The sequence below is a fragment of the Macaca fascicularis genome, chromosome 18 (genome assembly GCF_037993035.2).
Source record: "Macaca fascicularis isolate 582-1 chromosome 18, T2T-MFA8v1.1".
Lineage (NCBI taxonomy): Eukaryota > Metazoa > Chordata > Mammalia > Primates > Cercopithecidae > Macaca > Macaca fascicularis.
The window spans coordinates 52,158,429-52,184,154 of record NC_088392.1 but is presented as its reverse complement, the minus strand read 5'-3'; the positions used below and the strand labels follow the sequence as shown (position 1 = coordinate 52,184,154).

General features: G+C 40.6%; 1 long non-coding RNA gene across 1 annotated transcript in view; it reads left to right on the top strand.

Annotated features, from left to right (window-relative positions):
• LOC102142574 (uncharacterized) overlaps positions 1 to 24,344 on the top strand; it is a 29,786-nt gene extending 5,442 nt beyond the window's left edge. Inside the window, exons 2-3 of the long non-coding RNA XR_006693988.3 lie at positions 2,323 to 2,542; positions 24,066 to 24,344. This is a non-coding gene — a long non-coding RNA (uncharacterized lncRNA). The remainder of the gene's footprint in view (positions 1 to 2,322; positions 2,543 to 24,065) is intronic.
• The last annotated feature ends 1,382 nt before the right edge of the window (positions 24,345 to 25,726 follow it).

Sequence of the window (25,726 nt, the reverse complement as noted above, 5' to 3'; positions counted from 1 at the left end):
GTTTGCCATCCAGCAGAGGTGCTGGTCAACAGCCACCTCCAATGCCCTGTCTGAGCTGCTGTAATAGCAATGTGAAAGTGGTATGGGAGCACTGAAGAAGGGGATGTTGATGTCCTGGCTAAGGAGGTCAGCCAAGGCCACTCTGGTCTATACGTTCTAACTGTTCTTAGTTGGCTGTTTAGGAGGCTGAATCCCTTCTTGAAACAACAGTCACTCTTACTTGCCCCTACCAACTTGTATGTTCCAGATAGTCTTTATTTCACTTTAGGTGGGCTATAGGAGAGAAAGTGGTGAGTAGAGGAGAGACAATAAAGAAAAGAAAAAAGTGCAAGAACCAAGGTATATAGGACATCATGATGGTTAATTTTAGATGTCAACTTGACTGGGTTAAGGCATACTCAGATAGATGGCAAAACATTATTTATCAGGATGCTTGTGAGGTGGTTTTTGGAACACACTTGCATTTAAATCAGTGGATTGAGTAAAGAAAATTTGCTCTCGTCAATGTGGGTGGGCATTACCTAATTCGCTGAGGGCCAGATAGAACAAAAAGGCAGAGGAAAGGTGGATTTGCTGTCACTGTTTGAGCTGGGACATCCATCTTTTTCTGCCCTTGGACATTAGAACTCCATGTTCTTGGGCCTTTGGGGTTTGGGACTTAACAGCAGTGGCCTCCCAGTTTCTCAGGCCTTTGGCATCACATGAATTATACCACCGGGTTTCCTGGTTTTCCAGCTTGCCAACAGCATATGGGACTTCTCTGACTCAATAATCACGTGAGCCAATTCTCATAATAAATACACTCTTAGCTATCTATCTATCTATCTATCTATCTATCTATCTATCTATCTATCTATCTATCTATCTGTCTATCATCTATCATCTATCTATCATCTATCTATCTATCTATCTATCTATCTATCTATCTATCTATCTATCTATCTATCATATATATCATATATATCATCTGTCTATCCATCTACCCACTCATCCATTCATCCATTCCATTGGTTATGTTTCTCTGGCAAACCTTGAGTAATACAGATACAGTTTGAGAGTTCAGTTTGGGCCTCTCATCTGCGACTCACCCTTCCTTCCCTGGAGGATTTTCACCATCACCACCACCAAGACCAGGCCCCCAGAGATCTCATATTCAGCCCCTCGCACGAAGAAGCTCCGGGATGAGAGCTGACCTGTTAGGGACATAATATCAGAGTCAATGTGACACCTTCCAAGGGAGACTTTCCCTTTGTGTCTTAAGTGGTAGAAGAGAAAACAGTCATCAACCAGCAACCAGTGGGTGAGGTTTAGGAGCATCCAGTGGGTCCTCCTGATGCTTCTGACACTGGACCTATGTGGACCGATGTGTGCAGATGAGGTTATGCAGTCCTGCACCTCCAGACCTGGTGGTGGAGAACAAGTAGGGCTGGGTCTTTGTGACAACTACCCCTCTGTGTGCACTGGCTGAAAAGAGGATGGCCAGTACACCAGTACTTAGGAGGAAGGAGGCCCATAACCCCACTAACCTCAAACAGTCTTGTGCCACCTGCATAGCATCCCCTGTGGGCCAAGCCCTGGTGTGGGCCAGACAGAGGGTGCCAGTGAAATAGAAGTGAAGGCCTTAGCCTTCCAGCAGCCTCCAGCTCAGGTGGGTTGACAGGCACGTCATCACCAGGTGTCTCAAGTCTGGTGGAAGACAATCTGCACCCTGGGGAATCTCAGGCCTCCTGGCCTAATTTGAGAAATGTGGTTTCTGCCACAGACCAGTATTTAGGACAAACATACATGTTTAAAAGGCCCATGAAGAGACACAAATAAGACATTAACATGTGCAAATGGTTCCAGCTGAATAGCTAATGTCAGTAGACAGGACAGACAGAGCTGAGAGCAGGATGTCCCAAACACGTGGAGTCAGCCCATCACCCCTCAGCCAAATCAGGTGATGATGAGGGTGGGGGTGCGGGAGGAGCTCCAGGCAGCAGGAGGTACATTGTAGATAAAGCATTAGTTATTGGAAAACCCAGTGTCCTCCCTAATTGCAGGCAGTGAATGTTGTACGATACTGAAAGTGAATACTGTGCAACTGTATTGCATGTATATGTGAAAGAATGAAAATTACCAAGGGGACATGTTTGAGGGAACTCTAACAGCATTACTCAGGTGTTTTGTATGCATGAGTTTATGATTTGTGAGCATCATTGTGTGTAGAATGTGTGCATGTTTCTATGTGTGTGCTTACACTTGTGGGGGCTTCCTTTCTGTTGGGGGAGGCTGAAGATGCCCATGCACTAATCATCTAATCTGCTCTCTTTCTTCTTCTAGGAAGTATTCCCTGTGAACCCATGAGACCTCATCCCTGTGTTGGTCTGGCTGGCTTTCCCTGTGAGATACAGTTTCCTCCAGAAGAGCTGGAGCTCCATTCCAGCCCTGGACTTCTCCTTGCTTCCAGACTTCAAGATGAGAAGCATTTTTCCAGTCCACAAGTGTTAGAGGACGCTGCCGATGATGTGTGTTTTGCCCAGGCTGGACTCAGCTTCTTTGGGTAAAGGTTAAGTTTTCTTCAAAATAAGAGGAATCTAGAGAAACTGAGACCATTAAGCAAATTTTTAGAAGTAGATGAGAAGGAAAGTTGGAAAACAAAGCACACTTGCTTACAGAGAAACTAGGAGATCACCTTTATTAAGAAAGCACCTTAATTTGGGGCAGAGAGGGGTTTATAGAAAGTTGGTTGGAGAGAGTGGAGCTTGAAGTAGAGCTAATTTCCTGAATTATTGGGTTAAAGACTCCCCATGGCATCCCTCCCCAAAGCAGATAGCAGTAAAAGGAGCAGGTTTGAGCCAGGGAAGCTGATGGTCTGGCTGCACGGCGGGCAAAGGACCCTGGGGCCTGGATAGCTCGCTGCATGGCTCTTTGCTGATGGGCCTGGAGGAGGGAGAAAGCAACAGCACTGGGTGCCCACGCCCGACTCCCAGGGCATTTAAGGTATCTGAAGCGCAGGCAGGACAAGGGGTGTGGAAGATGCAGTCAGCTTTGGTTTCCTCCTGCCTTCACTCACACAACCCTGGCTTTGTCTCTCACCTGGGGCCCCCAATACTAGGGCAGTGATCCTAGTAACTATCACCTGCTCCTCTTCCTGTCCACAGATCCTCAATGCCTGGGCCCTGCTCCAAGGCCTTGCTCACACCTTTACATCCACCCAGAGTGCCCTTCACTGCTCTACACTGATTTAAACACCACCCAGTTTCCAAGGCTTGGTTTGAATACCGCTTACTCCAGGAAGCCTTTTATGATATCTTTAGTTCCCCAGTGCTCTTGGATTCTGGACTTTTCTGATTTTCCTCCTGCTTCACTGCCCATATCTCACTCACTCCTCCTCCCACCCACCCGAATGTTGGAATACCTACAGCATCGTGCTGGGCTCTCTTTTTTCCTTTACAAACACTTCCTCTTTTTGGGGAAATTTCTTTACCTTGTGGTTTTAATTACTAACCTTATATCAGTAACTCCAAAATTATTCAAGTGTGTATACCTGGCCTTTTCCGTGATCTTGAGACTCAGGTACCCAATTGTCTTCTCTTCACCTCTACTTGTTCATCTAATAGGAATCCCAACCCTCAGACATCCCCAAAGGAGGCTCTGTTGCCTTCTGTAACTTCTTTTCCAAATCTCAGTAAATGGCACCACCACCACCATATACCTAGTTGCTCAAGCCAAGCAGAAGCCTAACTCTAATCTATCTCATCCTTCTATTCCCTGGATATCTTTCATTGACAAATCCTACTGACTTTGCTTAAAAACATAGTCTACGTTCTTCTAAATTGTTCTCTCTCAACCCAGGGCAGGCGACGATCTTCACAATCAGGAACATTGCAAAATCTTCTTTTCACTCATCCCCTTGGCTTCACCTGTTACCTAAATCCACTCTTCACAAAGTCAAATGGTATTTTTAGGACATAAATGAAACCATGCACTCCTCTGCTCAGAACCCTCCAGGGTCTTTCTATTATGCCGAGGATAAGATGCAAATTTCTTATCCTGGCCCACGTAGTTGAGTTTCCTGGGGTCTGGCCCTTGCTGGGTTCTCTGATGTCATCTCTTGTTCTGCTTCCTCGTTTGCTCATCCCACTCCACCTACTGGTTCTCAGAGACCCTGAGGTTGTCCCCACCTCGGTTCCTTGGCACTGGCTGTTTCCTTTGCCTGGGATGTCTTGCTCTACGTCTTCCTAGGGCTGGCTGCTTCCTGTCAGGCAGGTCTCAGATCAGATGTCACTTCTACCAAGAGGCCTTTTCTGACCCGGTTAAAGCAGCCCCTCACTCATCCTCTCTCCTGCACCACACTGCTTTATTTTCTTCATAGCACTGATGACACCCGGGCACTGTGTTGCCTGTTTGTTGGGTTTATTTTTTATTGTTCATCTCCCCACACCAGCATGGAAACTCTATGAGGAGAGAAAGCCCTCCTGACTCACTCCCCAACTCTATCCCAGCCTTTAAAGTGATGCCTGGCCCAGAGCAGGCACACGGCAAATCTTTACTTAACGTCTAAATAAATAAATGGGCCCCAAAGAGATGCTGTTTGACTTGGAAAGCTTTGATTTCCTTTTTGGGAAACAAGTTCTAGCTGACTACAATTTTTACTCAAAAGGATATATATAGTCTGTGTATTTTACCCAAATAACATGCATTGCAGTTTCTGTCCTTTCCCTAATATTTTGACACAACTATTACTATGTATTATTTATTTGTTATGAAAGAGATGGACCATATCAGGTCTCCATGTTTTTGTTGATAAACTCTCAAGCATTGGGACATTTATCTCCAATGCGTCTTCCTCTCAGCATCCTGGCAAAGAGGCAGTGCTGTGCCAGGAAAGAACACCCAGGCAGGACTCCAGGGTGGGGACTGCTAATCTGGCTTTGCCACAAGTGAGTTAAAACCCATTTGGGAAAGTCACTTTTCCCAATCTGGTTTTCTAGGCTGCAAGATGAGCTTAATAATTGTAGCCCTTCTGCTCTGATGAGGCAATGGGAAAGAGGAAGGAGATAGTAAGCGTGTATATTTAAAGGGAAGGTAGTTGTCACTCTTTATTTCTTCACTCATTCATCCATCAAATATTTCAGAGCAATGCACTGGACTAGCTAATGCATGGATGAAAGGATGATGGGATGGGCACTTTTACCCCTCCCAGCCTCACGTGTCTGGTAGGCTTGATGCACACCAATGATGATGGCTGAGAGGTGCAAGGTTACATAAGAGAGGTGCAGCACTGTGCTATGGGGTTCAGAAGTGGGATGGTCTCAGCTGGGAGGCTCCTGAGATAGGAGAAGATGTTGCCTTGAGGAAGCCAGACCTAACCAAAACCAACCCCTCAGGGGTCTGCAGAGTACCCAACCCAGGGGCCAGCACAGCTCCAGCAGGCTGCGGACAGTAAGGTGATATCTCCCAGCCAAGGTCATCCTCCATGACCCTTCAGTGTTGAAGCTTGAATTGACTTGACTGGCAGATCCTGAGGCTGTGGAGCAAATATTTCTCCTTTTCGAATAAGACTTTAACATTCACACAGAGATAGAAGAAAAAAAAAATACAGGCATTTATTGTCTTATATGTGCTGTTAATTGATTGATTTTGAGCCTTTTTTGCCTTGCCTCAATGGGGATTCAGTCTTGTTTTCCCTGGGGGAGCCAGGCTGCAGGAGGGCCTGTAGAGTTGCACTGGGTTCTTTGGATCTGATCTCGCTTACAGCTACTATTTCCAGTAGGCAAAATCTTTTGCTCCAATTAACACCATCTCTGTTGCAGCCCAGTTCCCTCTGTTCTTCTTTCCCTGAGTAAAGCTTCCCAGGCGTAGGGCAGACAAGAGCCCTGAGATCAAGGCCCTTCTGGGAGTTGCTGGAAAAGACCAGAGAGGTAGCTGAGGGTATTTCTGCCAGCGAATCTCCAATTCTATGTTTGCGCGATGCACACGGAAAGGGAAGGCATCCCTGAATTCCTTCCATTACAGATTGGAATGGCCTTTGACAGAGAGTTAAGGTGTCAGCATAAAATGAAGGACCAAGTCTCTGGGGGGGGGGAAAAAAAAAAAGAAAGAAATGTGACAAAGCTTTATTTTTATTTTTTAAAAAGGAAAGTACAAGTTCTATTTATTTGGCAAATGGAACGAATGCTGTCTGGAATAACATGACTGCTTTCCTTCTTTTTTGCATAAACAAACTTTTGCAACACAGGTGGGAGGAAATCAGGGTGAATTTGTCCCCCCTAGCGTTGCCAAATTTAGCAAAGGAAACTACAGAATGTATAGTTAAATTTGAATTTCCGATAAAGAATAATTTTTAGTATAAGTATATCCCATGCAATATTTGATATTGAAACTAAAAAAATAATTTGCTCTTTATCTAGAATTCAGATTTAGCTGGCTGCTCTGTATCTTATCTGGCAACATTACCTTCCATAGGCCTCAAGTTACTGCTGAGCCCACTCAGGAGCTCTGCTTCTGGGGTTGTCCCCTGCCCAGTCCTCCAAGGATCTGGTGCTGCCTTCTTTCCAGATTCTTATTCCAGGGCAACACAGCCAGGGTTTCTGTGGGAGATTCTCCTCCTCGCAGTACTTATCCCACAGTCCCTGGCTCCTGGGATTACCCAGAAACAATCATGTAGTGAGGTTTAATAACACATGCAGGTGTGGTCTTCCTTCCAGTGGCCCAGAGCACAGGACTGTCTGTGTTGGTTGCACAGTGGAAATACGGGGGAGCTTTAAAAAAATACTGATGCCTGGGTCTCATCCCCAGAGATTCTGAATTAATTGGTCTGGGATGTGGGCCACCTACTGTGATTTTTAAAAATCTCCCCAGGTTATTCTAGTGAGCACCTAACACTGAGGACCAACCTTAAAGCCACCAATGCAGAAAAGTGCAGTCCTGGCCTGAGGTCTCATTGACTTAGAGAGAGCCTGAGTATACTCAGGGTTACAATAGAGAAGAAAGCCAAGTAAATGTCTTGGATGCACTGGAATCTACAAATCATTTTTATGGCTCTGGTCCTCAGACATGTGTGAGGGATTCAAGGCAATGAGCTCTGAGACCTCCGCTGTCCAGAGTCACAGCACACATGGGGAGAGATGCTTCCTCTTCTCCATACCCCATCAGTGCTGAAACACTACCTTACATAGAGCCACGGACTGGGGACATCAGAGTCCAGTGTGTGTGACGGAGTTGGGGCTGGAAAGAGAGGTCAGAATGTGCTGCAAGCCGGGGAAGGCTGGGCAAGAGCAAGACCAGGGCGGCCTCAATGGCCCAGATGCTCATTGCACTAGTGAGATGTGAGAAGCTTCAATCCCTCCTGAAGTGGGGAGAGATGATGCCAGGAGAAAGTGACTTGGTATGTGAGGGAGGAAAGGAAGGCAGGCTAGTGTGTGAGCTCACCATCACAGCTGACACTTACATGTATGCGCTAGAAAGGCAGAGAGTATGAGTGTAATGACAGTAACAAGAGCTGTTATTCCAGTACTATTGAATCTTATCATAATGTCATTATTACATATAATATATTCTTATTTTTGTTAAAAAGTATAATGATATTAATGATAATTCTGGTCTACAGTTTCTTGTCCAAATCCACGGGACCATACTTTTTTCAAAATCAAAGTTTGCAGATTTCCCAAAGGCAAAGCGATAAATAATGTGTATAAAGCAAAACCCCAGTAGCAACTGTGGCAGTATTCTAACCAAACATACTCACACTTTTGCAGCAAAAGTTATGAATATTGATCCTAAGTGGGGTGAATAAGCATTATAAAAAAACCTAATGTCTCTCCAGGTCAGGTTATAAAAAACCTTTTGGTTTTTTAGTTTTTTTGGATTCTGTGATTGTGGGCTTGTAATACCTACCTAGATCATTTGTGGAACATTAACTATTTGGTAAGCAGTGTGCCAAATACTTCAAATACATGATCCCATTTAAAACTCACAGCAGCCCTGTGAGGAAAAAAAAACAAACATTATTATAGGTGGAAATTGCTATTTCCCCTATTTCACAGATAAAGAAAAGGAAGCCAGCAAGGTTGAACAACCCGCCCAAGCTCTAGGCCCATGGCTATGGAGTAGAAAAGTTAGAGCAGGAATTCAAATTCTGTTCTGACTCCAGAGCTGAACTACCCTGCCAGGGGGAGCTGCCAGTGGGGATGCTTTGGAGAGGGGTACACATAGTGCCTGGGTACACACAGAGACATGCACAGTCATGGTAGTCTCGGCAGAGGTGTGTGTCTATATGCAGAACATGTGCGATTGCTCTTGTGTGAAGCTGTGCGGATGAGTGTGTGTGTACCATAATTTGTGTGCTTGGGCGTCTTTCTGTGCTCCTGCATATCTGTGTGCTGTGGGAATGTCTTCTTGGTGTAGGGAGTGTATGGGCATGACACCCTGTGTCTTTGTGTTTGTGCCGTCTCTTCTTGACTCTGCATGAGCAGTTCTGGAACAAGGAGAGTTACTCTTGTGATATGTCTGGTTTCACAATGTGTGCAGCCCAGGGAAGAGGGCGATTGAGTGGATTTCAGTCATTCTCAGGAGAGATGGAGTGTTCTAAGGGAGACCTGGTGATGAAGACTGAGTGCAGGCCCCAAGTGGATGAGTTAGTCAAGGTCAGTGCACAATCACCCACGGGCCCAGGGAGCTCCTGCAAGCACCTCGGTGCGGTCAGTGAACTTCGTCTTGGTTCAGTTATTTTTGAGGGGACTGTCCTCTGGATAAATGAAAGAAATCCAGATGTTCTCAAAGGTTCTTAGGAGAAGGAAGAGATAAAGATGAAAGCCTTTTGTGGAGACCTTGGTTTTGCATTGTTGGTCTGCATATTGGGCAGCCAGCAGGGCTGCATGCAGTAGGTGGGAAGGAAGGCTGCTGCACAATTGTTTTCTGTTTTCCTAGAGCATGCTCTGGAGAGTGAACCTGGGGAGGACCCAGGCTGAGACACCCTATGCCCTGGCAAGCAAGTTCAAGTAAGCAATGACCCTGAGAGTCGGAATTCACAGCTCAGGCCTTGGGCACTGTGGATATTGGATGGCAAACTTCAACACACCAACTCAGGGACAAAAAAAAAAAAAAAAAAAAAAAAAAAAAAACCTAAAACCACAAACAAAAAAAACGACTGTATTGCTTAGGGTTCATTGTCAGTCTATACTCTCTATGAACCCCTGACTGGTACTACAAGGAGAGAAAAAAAGGGAAGAAGCTAACACATATTGTCTAATGTGCCAGGTGCCTTGTTAGTCATTTTTCATGCTGTATTTTGTTTCTTCCTGAGAGCTAATTCTAAGGTAGGTATTACTATTTTATTTGCATTTTAAAGAAGCTCATGAGGGTTAGATAGCTTATCTCCAGTCATCCTGCTAGCTGGGATTTGAACCCATGACTCTCTGACTACAATCCCTTTATACCACATTGCCTCTGAGTTTCCTCCCTTCTCAGAACACTGTTGCCAGTAGACCCTGAACCATAAACTGCAAACACATTAGTTTGCATTGTTGTAAATATTTCTTGTGTTTTCTTTAATACAATTATAAAAATTTCAAGTACAGAAGAGATCTGATACTATAGTCGAAAGTTCCCTAAACTGGAGCTCAGGAAAACTGAGTTCTAGACTTAGTCCTTTATCACTTCAGATTCCCTCATCTGGAAAACAAAGTGGTTGGCAAAGATGCTGGTATAAACCCTTTTTAGTTAAAGGTGGGTTAGGTTGTGACCCTGAGAAGGGCTTTGTCTTACTTCTGAGTTACCTGAGAGTCTGTAGCACAGAGTCGGACATAAGGTGACATTGGTAAATGCACTAAATCCTTCATTATATCAAGTGTTGTTAATTCACGGTGATTTTTAAAACCAACAAATGACAAAACACTAACACCTGAAACACAAATTGACAAATAGTTGCTAATATTCCCTGAGCTCTTACTTGGTGTCGGGTGCTCTTTTCCAAGAATGGAGTCAACAGGGGGGCCTTGTAACTATTGTGCACTGTGACTTGCTTATTTAACCTCTGGGTAAAAAGGAAGCTGATGGACCTTCCAACCCTGCTGAAAGCCACCCACAAACACATTGTAGTCAATATCAATTTTCCAATGTATTACTGATTCTAACAGGCATTAATTTCAAAACAAACAGTGGCTTCCTTTGGTGATTTCCATACTGCAGATACAACTACCATTTTTGCTGACCTGCTTCTTGTCAGATATTTTTTGACTGTCTATAGAATGAAAGAGAATTTATTTTTGGATGTATTTATTGAACTGAACTGGGAGAAGGAGGATAGGGAATTATAAGTGGGAGAATTGTTAATAACTGTCTCCGCCCCACTCCCCACTGCTCTGCCCAAAGTTGATGTAAAACCCCTATATCCATAGTCCCTGATTCCCCTCCAATATGTGCTTTAAATTGCTTTCCTCATTTTGCCAGCACACATACACATCAATTGCATTCACCTTTGGCCTCTATTTCATTTTTGTTTGGCATTGCAAAAGCCCGTAAATGCTGATATGACTAAGGACTTATCTGTGAAGCATTCATTCATCAAATATGTGCAAGGAGCTTAGGTCTGAATGTAAAAAGTAGAGGTCAAGGTCAGAAGGGTCATTGAGGTAGGAGACTGGCCCTGGCATTAGCCCCACCTCCTTCTTAGTGGGATGGGCCCCAGGGGCAGTCTGGGTCCATGGAAGTTGAGTTTCCAGGAAGTCCATCCTGCCCATGTGCCCTGGGATGGAAATTTGTAGCCCACCCCAGGGACCTACTCCTGCTCCTTCCTCACTCCCCCTCTTTTATTTTGCCATTTCTCTGGCAATTGCATCCTCTCATAGGCTCTAGTTATTATTGCTGTACTGACCGCTTCTGAACATATACTCCATCTCAGGTGTCCATTCTGAGTGTATACTGGGTGTCCTGACTTGCAGGCGTCTCAAACTCAACTTCTCCAAACCAGCTCCCCACTGTGTCCTTTTTGTCCTCTGTACACCTAACCCACTGATGCCTAAAGGAAACATAGGGGTTATCCTACAGTCTTGTTTCCTCTCATTTCTACGTCTAATCAGTTAATGACAAAAAAATCCCCCTTTAATTAAAATTAATTAAAGTAATTAATTAAATGGTAATTAAACTATTTTTTAGTTAGTAAACTTTTGTTAAAGTATAATATCTATGCAAAAACTTCCATAAGTGCACAATATGATGGGATTTTTTCCCAAGTAGAATATGTATATCTATAACCACAATTCAGATAAAAAAAATCAGAACTTTTATAGAAGTACCCTCCATCACCTCTCAATCACTGCCCCACAAAGGTGATTATTCTCCTGACTTCAAACGTCAATGATAAATCTTGTTTGATTTCAAACTTTCTATGGATGAACTCACAGTATACGTCTTTTTGCCTGGTGTCTTTCACTCAACGTTATGCTTGTGAGATGCATCCATGCTGTTATGCATGATCAGTTGTTTATTTCTCAGTGCTGTATGGTATTCTTGTTGCACATCAAGGGAGCATTATTATAAAGTGTGTGTCTTCATGAGGCTCTTTGAAGACATGCTGGATAGAGTCAAATCATGAGAAGTTTCATTTCATAGAGTACATCTTTAAAAGAAAGGCATACCATTTTGTGATATCTAATTTTTTAACCTTTATTTTACAATGTTTATTATTATAATGTTTTTTGAGACAGAGTCTCACTCTGTAGCCCAGGCTGGATGGAGTGCAGTGATGTAATTATAGCTCACTGCAATTCCTGGCCTCAAGCAATCCTTCTGCCTTAGCCTCCCAAGTAGTTAGGACTACATGTCCTAGGCATGTGCCACAGTGCCTAGCTAATTTTCTAATTTTGTTTAAAGGTTTTTGTAGCAATGATGCCTTGCTATATTGCCCAGGCTGGTTTTGAACTCTTGACTTCGAACAATCCTCCCTCCACGGCCTCCAAAAGTGTTGGGATTACAGGCATGAGCCACTGAGCCCTGGCTATGATGTTTTAAGCTTGCCAATAAGGAAGTTGAGGCACTCTGGAGAGAACCAGATAGATAAGAAGCCAGAAAAAGTAAAAGTGAAACTTCTTCTATTTTCTGGAGTTTGTGCTCTTCGTTGTAGTTTTGAAAGAAAAGTCATGCTTCAATTAATAACAGACAACGGAGTCAATATGATGGGAGCAGAGACAATGATGTGATCAAATGCCAAGAAATGACTGACAGCAGAAAAAATATCATGTGAGCCAAAGCAATTTCACTTGACTTCTAACTTTATTCATCCAACGAATAACATTTCATCACAGTTTTATCAATGGAATGCAATTCCACCCAGATCATTCTGTCAACGACAAGAAACAGCATCAAATCATTCTGTCCACACAAATAAATCAATTGTTGATTATTATATTCTTCTATTTGGGATACAAGGAGGATCAAATATTTTGAGTAAAACAAAGGAAAGGAAAGCAGAAAAACTTTTTGTTTTTGTTGACAGATCCAGCTGGGTAAATGCAATTTATGTCTTTTGAAAAAAGTCATCCTGATGTGAGGAGGGATAAACTGTTTTTAAACTCGAACCAGGGACAAACTGTAATAATAAACACACTGGAAGAAAATGCAACCATTTATTGGTTCTTGCAGACAAAATAGCATTTCCAGTTTTTTTTTGCTTATGTAGTTCTCCTTACTGGAATTTCCTCCCCCATTCTTTGAATGTATAATCACATTTTGAGAAAACACGAAATTTCAGGGTCTTACAAAATCCAAAGGGGGAAAGTGTCATTTTTAAATGACAAGCTGTGTGCGGAGTGCTTTGTTTATGAATTAGGCTCTTTTTCCTAGTATTGCAATTTCTTCCTGCCACCATTTTGATGGTGTTGAAAGCCCTTTATCCAGACTCGTCAATTGGTGGTGCACTACTGAATGGAAAGAAATCTGGTTTTCACAAATTTAATTTCATATTCATGCTACATATGACAAAATTTTGCATCAAGCTTTTTCACTTAGTGTGTTATGTCATGAGCATCTTTGTCAAATTTTCCCTGGGAGGGAGGAATCTTTCAGCAGCATCTGTGTGGAGAATGGTTCTCTCTCTGGGGCCATCAGGAAAAGCTTGCCCTTTGCTGTGATTCCCTGGGCTGCAATGCTTTTAGTTAACAGGCTCAGTCCCATTCATAGCTGTCTCCTAAGGCCCCAGATATGGTATCAGCGGGGGGTCTAGAGTCTCTCCTACTGTTTCTTTTTCCTCCCCAGGACCACTGTGGGAGGAGGTATTTTCTCTTTGTCAGAAGCACAGAAGCAAATGGTCTGCTTATAGCCTTTTATCTGATGATGTGCTCTTTTTGCCACTGCAAGGGGAAAAGTCATCTTTGCCTCTCCATTTTGGTTTATCCTAAGAAAGACCAACACTATGTCTAGCCAAAAGAGAGAAACACATAACATAAATACAAGTTAAATCTTCAGTGGGACATCAAGTTCCATGTACAAGGCTAACCTAGAGTATAAAGTCCTTGAAGTGAGTGAGTTTATTATATATCTCTATCTCTGCACACACCGCTTGCATGAAATGAAGAAAAGCTTAATAAAAGTGTCTTCATAATGACAAAGACAGGGATGATTATTTGTAGGTACAATATTTAAAGTATAAATACGGTTCAAGAAGATTTGCTTCTAATCAAAACACTTCCACCTAAATAAGAATCCTGATGCAAATAATGACTAGTTTTTAAATGATACCTTTTTTTCAGACATTACAAGCAATGCTTAGTCATTAAATTAAAAAATAAACACCCTGTATGATTTAAGAAGAAATAGAACACATCTCTATTCCCACCACTTAGCTAACATATGGTGTGCTTATTCTCTCTGTCTCTGTCTCTCTCTCTGTCTCTGTCTTTCTCTTTCTCTTTCGTTGTCATTCACTCCTGTCCTCACCTCTCTCTCTGTCTCATCTATCTTTGTTTTGATTTTACAAATTTAAGTCCATATTCATACTATACATGATTAAGGTTACACACTTAGCTTTTTCACTTATATCACGAACATTTTTGTCAAACTTTTAGGAACATTTTACCAAAGCCCTGTTTTGAAGACATGAAAGATGTTCTTCATTAATTTTTAAATTAGGGATATATCATATATGGGAATATTTATACACATATTTTGGGGCACATTTTAAATTGTTTCCTTAGGAAATATTGCCAAAAGTAGATTTTAAAAAATATTAAAAGTGTTTGATAAACATTGATATACTCCAGAAAGTCAACCAATTTAAACTCCCATTAACAACCTTTGTGCATATTTCCATTGCAACCTTGTTAAAAAAGTACTATTTTGATAAACAGACAAAAAGGAAATCACAGTTATTTAATTTGCATAAAATACTAAATACATTCTTATTATTTTTGTGTTTTTTTTGGTTCCCTTTTGTGAATTGCCTGCTTACATTCTTGTCCATTTCCTAATGATCTGTAAATGCTTTTTAAAATTTCTTTGGAGAACTCTGATAAATGCTATGAATATTTTTCCCAGATATTGCTTTTGTTTAAAAATTAAATAGTAATTTCTCCCCATAAACAGACATGTCTGATATTAAAATGTAGGTATTCCTCAATAATTTTTTCCTTTGTTTTTAGATTTCAATCCGATTTTAAAATAACATACATTTTCTTCTGTTTTATTCCTTCTCCTTCCCTTCCTCTTTCTTTCCCTCCCTTCTTTCCTTTTTTTCATTTTACAACTAATTGGTCAGTATTTCTGGGATATGGTATAGAGCAGAAATCTAACATTCTGTTTTCCAAAAATGTAATCAGTTGTCTAAAAGCCATTACATTCTCTTCTCTTTCCCTTGATTTTAAATGTGCTCCTGGTCAAATGCTGAACTTTAATTAGTATGAGAGTCTATTTCTGAAGCTGCTTCCCTGTACCACTGGTTCATTTAATAATTTTTGCTTGAGCACCACATGGCTTTAATTACTGAGCTTGACAATGTGGTAAGCGTCGTTTCCGGTAGTGTTAGTCCCCTTTCATTACTCTCTCTTTGAGGGGTTTCTGTGTTTATCCTTCTAGATGAATTTCTACATTCATTTTGAAGAAAATTTTGCCATTTTGATTAAAATTTATGGAAACATGAATTCTTTTTGGAGAAAATGATATACTTACAGTATTAAGTCCTTTTGAAAAATTATTTCTTCCTACTCAGGAATTCTACTAGTTTCTCCATTTATTTAAAAGTCCTTCATGCTCCTCAGTAAAGTATAACAATTTTCTTCATTAAGTGCTACCTACTTCCTACATTTATTGCTAGATATTTTATACATTTGCTGATATTCTTGGTGGAAAGCTCTTGTGGATTGTGGAGTGTGCTGCGTGTTATATGCATTTTGTATTTGTCCCTAATATTTTAGTTTCTTCTCTGAAGTTTTCCTTTTACTTATTAAAATATATATTACTCATGCATTTTGTTTTGTTTTGTTGCATTGGTTAGAACTTTCAAAGTATTACGTAAAAACAGGGACACTGCCTGTATTATTTGTATTGCTACTCATTCTAAGGTAGATGGAGGAATCATAAAGCTGGACTTTTGGTTTCATCATTTAACCAAGTGTCCAGTTTTAAGAGAGATTTTTTAGGAAGAAAGCTTTATTCTTAGTGTATGTATATAATTTACATATACACATTTACATGTATATATACATATAATATATGTAAATTTACATAGAAATGATTTTAACCAGGAATATTATTTTTTATTTAAATATATTTTTTTCTTTAATCTTTAAATTTCTGAAGTCACATTTACTTGATCATGTGTATTGATTTCTATCTTCAATATCCTTATGATTCTGGTTTGCGTTGATATTTTATTTTGGATTTTTGCACTTGTAAGTGGGGCTTAGAGATGTGTGTATATGGTGTTTGTGGTGTGTGAGTGTGTGTATTTAGGAGATACTTTCTTCATCAAGTTTGGATATAAAGGTTATGGAAAATAACCTAGAAATCTGTTAAAATATATTCTGGAATATTTTATATCTCATGGAGTTTTAAAGAACCCACATATTTTTCTGTGCCATTTAGGAGATAATAGGTATTTGCCTTTTGAGATTTTTCTCTGTATTTTTGATCAGTTCGGATAGTTTTGCTCTTTATGATTAAGCTTTGATTCACTTATGTTTCCCTAGAAAATTGTTCTTTTTATCATTGTTATACAATTTTTTAAAAAGTATATGAATATATTTGCTTCCTCATTTTTAATTTTTTGTTTTTGTATCTTCTGTATCATTTACTTGCATATACTTGCTAGATATTTAGCTATTTGGCTTCTCCTTCCAAAGATCTATTCCTAGGATTTATCAGTTTTCTCATTTTTAACTCATATTTTTAAATGGATTTATAAATTTCTGCTTTTTTTGAGTTTATCTTATTTTTCTTCTGTTAACTAAGTTGGACGTTTTGTTCATTTATTTTCATATTTCATTTTAAATTTTGTAGGCTTTTAAGGCCTCAAATTTCACACTGACAGCATTTTTGGTTGTCACACAAAAGTTTTATATATAATTTTCCATTTGTTATAATTTTCTCAACAGTCGTAAAAAACATTTAATTCCAGTGTGATTTAGGAATACCTTTAAATTTTCCAAGTGGTTGTGTTTTGTTGTTACTTCTCTTTGCTATTCACTTGCAAAATTTCTTCTCTTTGCAATTTATTCAGATTTTTATTATGACTTAATATAGAATGCTTTTTTTTTTTTAAGTGCTTCATGTGTGTTTGAAAAGATACAGTGTTCTCTGTTGGTAGTATCTATAGTTAGATATATTTCTGCAATGGGATACCCAAGATGAAATTTAATTCTAAGAATTTCAAAAACATAGTAGAAAGTAAAAGTTGTTGGATAGCACTGATGAGACCAGTGGGCTGGAGCACACACAGCCATTAGAGACATGAGTGATTCCATCTGAAGCTGACAGACCTTCCCACAGTCAAAGCAAAAATTATTAAATGAACCAGTGGTACAGGGAAGCAGCTTCAGAAATAGACTCTAATACTAATTAGAATAGACTCTAATACTAATACTGACAGTCAATCAGTCAAGGCTGGGGAGGCCAATATTATCCTGGAGAGTGCAGTAGAGCACAGCTGTACAGAAAGGTCCAGCTCTCAGGAACAGAGTGAGGCAGGGCAGGGAGGGTTGCTGGAGGAACCCTGAGGGCAGGCCCTGGTTGAGGCCTCCAGAAGTGGGTACATCTGTTGACAAGGATAGTTGGTTCTCTCTTTCCTTCTTTATGAACTCTCAGTAAATCCTTGCTAAAGCTGTTATCTGCTTTGGTATCTTCTAGACCCATGCAGAGAGGGAAGGGGAAATGAGACCTCTGCCAAGGTGAGGGCAGCCTTGGTCCGGTGGCAGGGTACCAAAGATGGTGGCCAAGCAGCTGGAGGTGGTGGGGGTACACGGATGAACAGGAGGGCTCAGTCCTGGGGACTGATGAAGCAGACCTGGGATGAGGAGCCCTGAGGGGCTGTAAGAAACATCAGAGTGCACCTTGAAATCATTATTGCTTCCTAGGGTAGGTGGGTGATTAAAATGATCATGACTGGAGCCATCAGTTGAATTTTATTTTAGACCAGGCTAGCCAGGTTAGAAGACATTTAAATTAGAAATGTTTTAGATAGGCATTATTAGTCATATTATTTATAATTCTCCACCCTTTTCTGACAATGTAATCAGCCATAACCTGAGAGAAATGTGTCCAACTTTTCTGCGGTGACTGTATGACTCTTGGTTTTCTCTCAGTTGTCAGAGATTTTGCTTTCGTTCTATTATGCTATAACAGTGTGAAATGAGGTTGTGCGTTTTTTTGTATCTTAATTGTGGATTATACCCATAATCAATCTAAAATGCCCCTCTTGGCCTGTTTAATGCTTTGTTTGCAGTTTCTATCCCTGTTTCCTTTGTGTGTGCATACATCTTGGCTAAGTGCTTAGCCTTTATTTCTGACCTTGTTTGAGTTGTAGCTTAAGTATTTTGTATTTTGACCAAACAAAAAAAAAAAGCCTTTGTCTATTAGTGAGGGAGTTAATTACACTGACAGTGATTTTCAAAACTGATATGGGTAGTGAACATTGCTATTCCCTGCCCAGAATCTTTTCCTTCCTGCCTTGTCTCAAGTGAGCCCAGATATTTATAGGAATTCAGTCCTTGCATCCCAGGAGAACCTGACTCCACTCTAGCTCCCAGGGTGAGCTGGTTGGTCCAAGTGCAATCCCAATTTGTATTAGTGATTGGCTTAGGAATGGGCAGGTAACTCAATTCTGGATAAGACACTGAGAAAGGAAATGGCCTGGGAGGCTTTTCTGGAGAATATGTTTTTGCTCCTAAGAAAGCCACAGGAATAGGTGGTCTTTCTGCTGAGCGGGATCACATTGAAATGGTACTCCTGGAAATGTGATAGGTAGCAGCCTTGCTGCCTGCCTTGGGGGAAGTCCTCAAAAGGATGACAGGGGGAAGGATTGGTACTCTTGAAAGTATCCCTGAGCTTCTAAATCAATGGTCTGGTGGTGGTTCTACATCTTGTGCTCCTGTTACATAAAATTAGGCAATTTTTTATTTGTTGTTTAAGCCAATTTATTTTATTTTATTTCTTTGAGATGAGGTCTCACTTTGTTGCCCAGGCTGGATTACAGTGGCACGATCATGGCTTACTGCAGCCTCCTCCTCCCAGGCTCAAGTGATCCTCCCACCTCAGCCTCCCGGATAATTGGGACCACAGGGGCGCACCACCATGCTCAGCTAACTTTTTTTAGTTTTGGTAGAGACGAGGTTTCACAATGTCACCCAGGCCGGTCTCAAACTCCTGGGCTTAAGTAATCCACCTGCCTCAGCCTCCCAAAGTGCTGGGATTACAGGCGAGAGCCACTGCGCCTGGCCCTAAGCCAATTTAAATCAGGGTTTCAGCTGCTTATAGAAGGAGCACCCAACTCACACAATATGTTCATTTTAAATCTTTTTACCTTCATTTCTTGCTTTTTATGTACTATTTCTCTTTAGCTTTTGGTTTTCTGTTATATGTATGTAGATGATATTTTATTTGCGTTTGTTTTCTCCTGTGAATTGCTAAGGATGCATCTTTTTTATTCTACTAAAAATCAAGTAGCTTAATATATACTTGAGCCTGTATTTTTAGAAGTATAAAAGTCAATATAATATTGATAATTATAATTATCAGTTAATGTTTTTTGAGCTCTTAATACATGTCATGCTATTGTGCTAAGCAATGTATGTATATTCATTAAATTAGTCTTCAGAGCAGGATTTAGAGACACAGAAAGTTAAGTGACTTGCCCAAGTAAAGCAGAAGCTGTCAGTTGCCTACTCTGTGGATGAAGACATTAATACAGTTTTACTTTATGCCATGCCTTTAACTCTCCATTCATTTCCTGCTTTTGTTGTTATTGGGGAATTTCAGAACTGGAATTTTAATAATTAATTATTTTTACATTACCTATGTTCTTTAAATGTTTTCTTTTTTTTTGAGTCCACATTTTCTATAATCATTCAGACTCAATTCTACATTTAAGTGCTTTTGATACTCGCACCATTCCTCTTGAACTGTAATCTTTTATTCTAAGTTATTTAACACAGTTCCTTTTTGGATTAACTGATCGTTTCTGAGTAATTTTATTCAGAAGATATGTTGTTGTCATAGTCATCACAGAATAACCACTGGGTTGGTTATAGAATTTCCCCCCAAATTCTATGTATTTCTTTTGAGTCTTCTCATATTTAGTGCTATACAGGAGAAGTTTGAGCCTGTTCTTTATTCTTTCTTCTTCTTTTTTTTTTTTTTTTTTTTTTTTTTTGTCTCGTAGTCCATCTGATTCATTTCTACCCAGATGCTGGTAGTGTTTTTTGTTTTTTTACACAGTTAATTTCCATTGCACAAGTAAGATCTGAAAACATTGTTCTTCCAAATATTAAAACTGTAGAGATATATAAAAAAACTCTCTTTGATCTCCCTTTTCTGAACTCAAACCTCCCCAGAGGTAACTACTGTGAGCATTTTGCATGAATCTTTCCATTAAGTTTTCTATGTATTTACACCTATATATCTGTAAATGTGGAAAAGTGTATACTGATATACCTGTAAATGTGGACACAGTATTATTCCAGGGAAAGTATAACCTGAGAGTATATGTGAAATGCATCAGTGAGGAATTCTGGGGGCTGGGTGTTGGGGTAGGGGCCCAGAACAACTCTTGATTACCTAAGAAAGAAGGCCCCACTGCAATAGCGGGTGAGTGGGCCAGGGTCAGATGAGGTAGACCTGTACTTCTGATTCAAGACTTAATTTTCTCCATAGGAAAAGATGAGATCATCTTTTCAAGCTGTGGTTTTGTTCTCCTTGTCAGGCTCAGGTACCAAGTCAATAACCCCCTCAGCTCCAGAGCTCATAGAACCAGTGGAGCTTCTCCCCAGATTCTGACCAAGGTGTATGTATTAGTTAGCACTGTTAGTCTCCTCTTTTCTCATGTTGTTTTCCAATGGGGCTTTAGAAAAAGTGAAGTCCTATACTTAGGTAGGAAGAGGCCATCTTGAGGAAAAAAATAGTACAAATTGCTCTTAGTGGCAGTACACCTGGAATCCCAGGAGAGAACGGCTGAAACAACAAGCCCTACCCCAGTGCACCTCTAATCTTTTGATTAGAAAAGAAGGAGGCCTCTTTTCGTGAGAAATCAGATAGTCCCATGAGGATGGTGCTCTCACACTGATGGAGAGCAATTCAGGGAATGAGTTTGGGCCCTACCTCCGAGCTCTACAGAAACGATGCCCGGACTCTTTCTCACCAAGTAGGCCTACTGTGTCCAGCTTCTTATGGATCTCATAAGATTTTGTTTCCCAAGTGAACCAGTTTAGTGAAAATATGTTTTCCCATTTTAACTGCTCCCTTAACTTCCAAAGAGCGTATGATATTCCAGATTATCACACTAAACTGCTGTCATTCCTGGCAAGAGCAAAGAAGGCTCTGTTTCATGAGCCAGAGGAGCTTGCTGTGGGTAGACAACTCGAGCCAGGCTTTTAGAAGCTTTGAAGATAGAGCAATTTACTGCTTTTAATGACATTCATTTTGGTGTCTTTCATATTTATAAAAAAGGAACAACCAAATAGACCAGGGGAGTGCTTACGTATACATCTGTTGGGTCTGGCACCTCCTGGTCATGCTCTCGGTAGGGAGTGCCTTCTGGAACCACCAGTCTAGTGGTCCTCTCCCCACCCACATCCCTCTCCATTTTGCCATCTGCTTTATTCACACATAATATGTATGGTCTATACTTATCTGATATATGCGCTTCTTGCTTGTCCTCCCCCTCAGGAATGTACACTTGATGAGAGTAGGGGTCTTGCCTGTCTTATCCACTGCATAGCTCCAGTCAAGAGAAGTCATTGCCACGGAAAAGGCACTCGACAAATATGCCTTTAACTTGTTGAATGAAACCATCAAATTCCTGATGGTGGAAGTCTGGACACTGGAGTGCCAGGTGGGGAAAGAAACCATGATGCAATAGGACTCCAACTACACAGGGGTTCTGCTTATGTTAGAAAAGCTTCCTGACTTTGTGTGCAGTCAAGTGCTGTGGCTTGTGGCCAAGGGAGGATCTTTTCTTTTTTACCCATGAAAGATGACATTGATATGTTGGAGTAATGAGCCAGAGGATAAACATGAATACAGACAAATTCTGAATTTGGATTCAAATAACAAGTTGCACAAAAACAAGGTAGGAGAGATGTTTCTTGACAATCATTTGTAGAAAAAAATTATGTTTTGGCTGACTCATTGTGAATTAATGGCATGAATAGCTGTTAAAATTTTATACTAGTAATGGAGTATCATGTCTAATAATACAAAAAACATCAACATTCTATGTGGCCACCATTTATGCTGCACTAACCATGTACCAAGTACTGTGCTTAATGCTTTTATTATATGACTACGACTCCTGAAAACCACATTACTATGTTCATTTTATGAATGGAGAAACTTAGGTTCAAAGAGTTTAACTTGGCCGGGACACAGAGCGAGGACATGATGAAACCAAGTATATCTGACCGAAAAAGCTGTTGTTCTTCACCACTGATTTTCTTGGTGCTCTGTGTGGGCCTGAACATATCTAGGACATTTGGACTCAGTTGTAGAAGATACATTTTAAGACAGACAATAACCAAACAGTGGCTTCATAGGGAGGCTATTAGCATAGTAAAGAATATGGAAACCACAGCATGTGGGGAATGTTCAAAGAGAAGGAGGATGTTTTGTGCAGAGGAGAGACAATGGGAGGTGGAGGTCAGGAATGAAAGGGTGTCAAATGGAAGAGAGCAGACATGTCCTGTGTGACTCCAAATGGCAGAACTGGAACAGCAGATGGAAGCTACAGTGAAGCAGATTTCAGCTTGACACAAGAACTAACTTTCTAAAGAATAGAGATGTGGGATGAAGCTCTTGAACTCATCCCCCTCCTCCCTCCAAGCCTGTACAGCCATCTGTCAAAGATGTTGGATTTCAGGAAAGAGATCCTTCCACCTCTAAGAGTCTGCGATTTTCTAGATGAGTTTATAATTTATTTAAAAGAAAGGTAAAGACGATTTGAGCTGATTTAACACGAATCTTGTCTAGGGGCTGAGGGATTACATTAGACTCTGAGTTCCTTTCAGCCTTTTGAGCAGGTAACTCTTCTATTGGGGCCATAACTGAGGCATATTTTAAATCAGAAAGGAAGAATATTGTTTTTGTCCTGAATCTAAATCCTCCGTAAAAATAATAATTCTTGGATGGTATTTTTGTATTTAATTCATTTCAGTCTTTCCTGTGTGTTTATTTTGTGTTCAGCCCTGCATAGGTGAAAAATTTGTAACCATACCCCCTCTCTAGCCCATCCCTCCTTAGTACCACTCTAGGACAAGACCATGAATAGTCCTGCTTTTCATGGCCCCTCCAATTCCTCCTTTCCCTGAGGTACCTACAGGCATTGCGCAGACAGAAGTTACCTGTGTTTGTAATTCACAAACCCCAAAGAGCAGTGAAGAAAAAAGGAATGAGTCTTACGTGATTACAAGGAAGGAGGGGACAAAGCTGGCTCCAAGTGCATTTCTACACAGTGTGGGTTGAATTTTCTCTAGAGAAAGTGTGCTTATTATTGGTTTCCCACCAACCTTGTGGTGCAGAGGGCATCTACGAAGTGCTAGATGAAATAGGATCATGTGCAATTTCACAAGGTGTTCAAAGGGGATATAGAATCTTGGTGTAAGATTTGAAGAGCCCCATTCCCTGAAATTGTCCTTCTATGGACCTGAAATTTTACAATTTTAACACTGTTCTTCTGAGTTAAGCATTTCCCTAGCTATTCTTCTAAAGGCAATTCACCTGGGAGATAAAATACCTTAGCTCCTGATGTCAGTACTGGAAAGGGAGTCTTCCTCCAGGAGGTAGTAGTAGTTTATTGATTACTTGCTTCATGATAGGTGCTGTTCTGAGCTCATATTATTTTAATCTTAGTTAATATTCACAACAGCACTATAATTATATATCATTACTGTCTGCATTTTACAGAGGAGGAAACTGAGCCTTAGAAAGGTTAAGTACTTTGTCTAAGTTCACACAGCTAGTAAACGGTGGTGTCTGGATTTGCCTTCAAAACCTATATTCTTAACCAGTATGTAACACTGTTGCTAGTGCTCTCTAGATACAGTAATTATCTGACTCTCAGGCACAGGAGAGAGCCCAGCTTAAGAATGCTATGTGTGTGTGTTGGGGGAGAGGGGGTAGGAGACACAGGAAAGTTTTATTGTGAATTAACCCTAAATCCTAACCCTAGGTCAATTATTAATCTAAAATTTATCTGAGGTGGTTAATGTAATGCTGACTTCTGACATAGTAAGGTCATCATTAGCATTTTACTATTTGCCTCAAAGTCAACTGAAGTACATATCAGTAAGTAATTACTTATGGACTAACCCAGCTACATTCTCTCTCCCTTCCTCCCTCCTTTCCTTCCTTCTTTCCTTCTTCCCTCTTGTTTCCTCCCTTCTCAGGTACTCAATTATTTCTGAGTATTTGCTCTGTGCCTGGCACTGTGCTATACGTTGAGGATATGAAGATGAGTAAGTCTCAGTCTATATCTTTAGAGATCTCACAGCCTGGAAGGAGAGTTAAAAAATAATTACTATTCGACATGGCAATGGTTATAAAGGAGCAGATTTTCCAAACTGGTGTTTCAAGGAACATTCTTTGGCAGGATGTTAAGTAAGTGTACCATGAAAAATAAGTATTTTGAGTTAAAATAACTTGAGGAAATGCTGGGTAAAATAAAATTAAGTAAGTTTTTTCTTCCTGGGGAATTTTCATACCCTTTAAAATGCCAATGTGCACTGTGAATCTCCAAGAAGGGAAGAGAACACATTTTCCAAACTCATTTGACCTCATAACCTTCTTTTTACATGACATACTTAATGAAATATTTGCTCATTCTTCCATCCATCCATGCATCCATGCATCCATGCATCCATCCATCCATCCATCCATCCATCCATCCATCCATCCATCCATTATCCCTCCACCCATTGTCCATCCCTCTATCTATCTATCTACTTATCCATCCATCCATCTAAACATCTATCCATCCCTCCAGCACTTCATGATGACCCACTATGTGCCAGACACTGTACTACATCCTGGGGATCCAGCACAGAGTTTAGTATTCTCTTGGGAAGATAAGAAAGCAAACAAACATATACAATTGTCAGAGTGTAGTAAGATTCATGTAGGAAATAACTAGGATTCTATCATGAGAAAAAAACAGGGTGATCCACTTAAGTACGTGGTCAAGAAAGCCCTCTGTGAGCAAAAGACATTTCAGGCAAGTACCTGGAAAAAGAAAATGAGCCAGCTTTGCAAAGAGCAAGAAGAGCCATCCAGGAAGAGGAATCAGCAAGTGCCAAGTCCCTGGAATGCAGAAAGCCTTGGCAAACAGAAATTTGAGCTTCCTCCAGGAGTGCAGGTCTTCTTAAAGGCAGAAGGCTGGACCTGATATTAAAAAAATTAGAATCTCATCCTCATAATATCACAGAGTTGGAGGAGACCCTGGCAACATCGATTCCAAGTTCTTATTCAAGAAGGTCCCATCTTGTAACATACAGGGCTGTCTGCCACACTTGGCTGTTTATAGGATTTTCCTCTTTAGATGGGAGGTTAACTTCAACCTCCTAATGTAGCTGGTGAGAATGTTGCTTGTGACATTTCTCTTTCATGTGAAATGAGGACCAAAGAGGATTCAACATATCACTATGTTTTAAAGGAGAAACTTCTCTCAGAGGTGCAAATCCCAATACAAATGATCTTAACTGGTAAACTTTGTTCTCTGTTAGAAAAGGGAAACAACAAGCCTGAAAAAGGAAGTTGATGAAGAAACAATTTGGTTGTTCTTGACTCAGTGGCCAAGGAGGGAACACAGGTAACCCTGATTCTTGAAGCCTGAGTGCCCTGCTCCCCAGGCTTTTACCTTCCAGTTCTCCCTGCAAGATTAAACATCCCCAAACACTATTTTTGTGGTCTCTGCCCTGGTTCAAGGAGTTACAATGGATCTTCTTTATTGTCAAATCAACAGAAAACCTCTCAGCAAGACATTCAGGACTATCTATTATTATCATCATTTTCTTCTGGCTGACCCTCTTCCTTCTCATTCACTTCCCCCAAC